Raw genomic sequence first — 2,646 nt, forward strand, 5'->3', positions numbered from 1 at the left:
AAGAGCCGGAGCTCCCTCTAAGATTAGCTGAGGCCTCTACCTCTAACTTCCTTCATGCCCTGACAGGTGCTGTTCCCCAGAGGACTCCCCATCAAATCTGTATACTAATCTCTGAGTCCCAGAGTCTGTTTTCAGGAACCCTCATCTAAAATGAGACTTTTTGGATCACATGTGGGAAAAGTGAGCATGTAATATAAATGGAAATTGACCTCAGTTGTGGGAAAATGAGGAGGCATAACCTTTGCATAAGGGATGTCCTTCATTCATTGCCCTGTGACCATCAGCCCTGATTTGACTCTTAGTTCCTATGTTTCCATTAGTCAGTCTCATCTTGACTCCTATAATTTGCCAGCCTCAAACCCTGAAGCATCTTCCCTAAAACTGCTCTCTTTCAGTTATGGTCACAGCCCATGTCTATCTGTGGCCATGCCACAGCCACCTGGCATCCTATATCATGTACCTGTCAGTGACTTTCTTGGTTTAAATGGGCCAGACAGACCTCCACCCAATTTTGTGGTCACAATACTTTACTCTTTAAAAGTTTACGATGGCTCCAAATGTCCCTTTCAGAAATTCACCAAGTGCTTTCCTATATCGAAACTCATTTCAGCCTCTTCTTAAAGCAAATAAGGTTGGTTTTATTACTCTCAAGAAACCTAGGTCCAGTTTCTAACCATGAATTAGACTAACTCCACCAATGAGAACTATCATCTAACTATCTAGCAAAATGCTTAACACAAAGCAGTTCTTCAATTATTTTTATACTGAATGAATGAATTTCCTTATCTCTTATCAAGTTCTCTGGCAATTCAAGTTTCTATTTCACTATGCAAAGTTCACCAGTCCTCTCTCCAAAATCCCCATTATGTTTCTAATAAAACTTTATGTGACAGAGTTCAAGGATTGATTGAATTGCCTCCTAGTTCCAGAAATTAGTGGGCGGTCTTTGGGTCAAAAATTACTTGTTTAAGACTTTTGGTATGAACATAACTGTGGAAGTCTGCGTTTTTACCTCCTCTGAGAAATCGTAAAATAACAAGAATCAAGAATTTGAAACCCACAAACTTCATTCTCGATCAAACTCGGAGAGATATATACTTTTTAGACTCCAATGTATATACTTAATGTCTTCTAAAAGCAGCTGATATCAGGCAAAAACTGTGTGGGAAAAGGGGAAGAAAGGGGTGGTGAGAGCGTGCAGCAGTGACGGACCTCAGAAAACACTACGCAGTACATTTCCTGAAGGGGCACGTTGTCAGGTTCAAGAGCTGAGATGAATAAAACCTTGGTCAGATGCCTTCCTAGTCCCACGTTGGTTCAGAGAAGCAGAGGAGGTGGATTTGCCAAATTTCAAATTTGCAGGAGGCAGTCTGTCTCTGGGGCAGTAGAAAGAAGAGAATCATCGGGCTGTGAAAGCGGCTAGCCTGGAAAACTACTGGACGCTCCCCGTCTCCACACACAAACACGAGCATCTTTAACAATTTAAAGACAGACACTCTGAAAAATAATATTCACTGTAATCAAGGTAGGAAAACTATAAAAGTATAGAAATACAATATTTCATTATCATGATCAAATATATCTATCCCAGCTCAAAATGCTTAATGGGGCACCCCAGAGTCATTTCAGCAAAAAATGAAAGAAGACAAGCATGTCTGCTATCACCACTTCCATATAACACCCACCACACTGCATGTAGTCGCTCCATTTTATAAGAGTAATAAATTAGAGGTATAAAAATTGGAATAGAGGGACATTCTACAAAATACCTGGCCAGTATCCCTCAAAACTGTAAACATCAAAAATAAGGAAAGTATGAGAAATTGTCATAGCCAAGAGGAGCCTAAGGAGATAACTAAATGTAATTAGTTCTAGAAGAGAGAAAGGACATTACTAAAGACTAGGAAATCTGAACAAAGTACGAACATTTGTTAATAATAATGTATCAATATTGGTTCATTACGTACCTAACAAATGCTCCATACTAATGTCAGATGTTACCAATATGGGAAATTGTGGTATATGGGAGCTCTCTGTACTTCCTCCACAATTTTCTGTAAATCTAAAACTGTTATAAAATATAAAGTTTATTTGAAAATTGAAAAAAATTATGTATCTCCAGTTGCAATGATAATATAGGGTAACTGGAAAACTCAAGAGAATCACCTGAAAAAACTATTATAAACAATAAGGTAATTAAGCAAGTTAGTAGAGGAAAATATTAATATATCCAACTCAATTACATTTACATTTATAAATAACAATCGGTTAGAAGATATGATGAAAAAACAGACCCACATTTTGAAAGAGAACAGAAGAAATCTTAATTAAAAATATGTATTAGATACCTATATATATAGGAAATAGATATAAAACATTTAAAAATATCACTTTAAATCTATTACTCGACTCCAAAATGATCTAGATGAAAAGGCCTAGATGTTTTTATATAAGAAGATTCAATGTTATAAAAACATCAGTTCTTCTTAAGTTAAATGATTAAATTGAATGTTATTCTTCAAGACACATCGATGGTTCTTTTAGACTACATAACACTGATTTAAGTTCATGTAAAAATTAACAGGAAAGAATAGCCAGGTCCACTCCGAAAAAGAAAATCAATGATGATATATATATATATATATA

The sequence above is a fragment of the Pteropus alecto genome, unplaced genomic scaffold (genome assembly GCF_000325575.1).
Source record: "Pteropus alecto unplaced genomic scaffold, ASM32557v1 scaffold10, whole genome shotgun sequence".
NCBI classification, from domain to species: domain Eukaryota; kingdom Metazoa; phylum Chordata; class Mammalia; order Chiroptera; family Pteropodidae; genus Pteropus; species Pteropus alecto.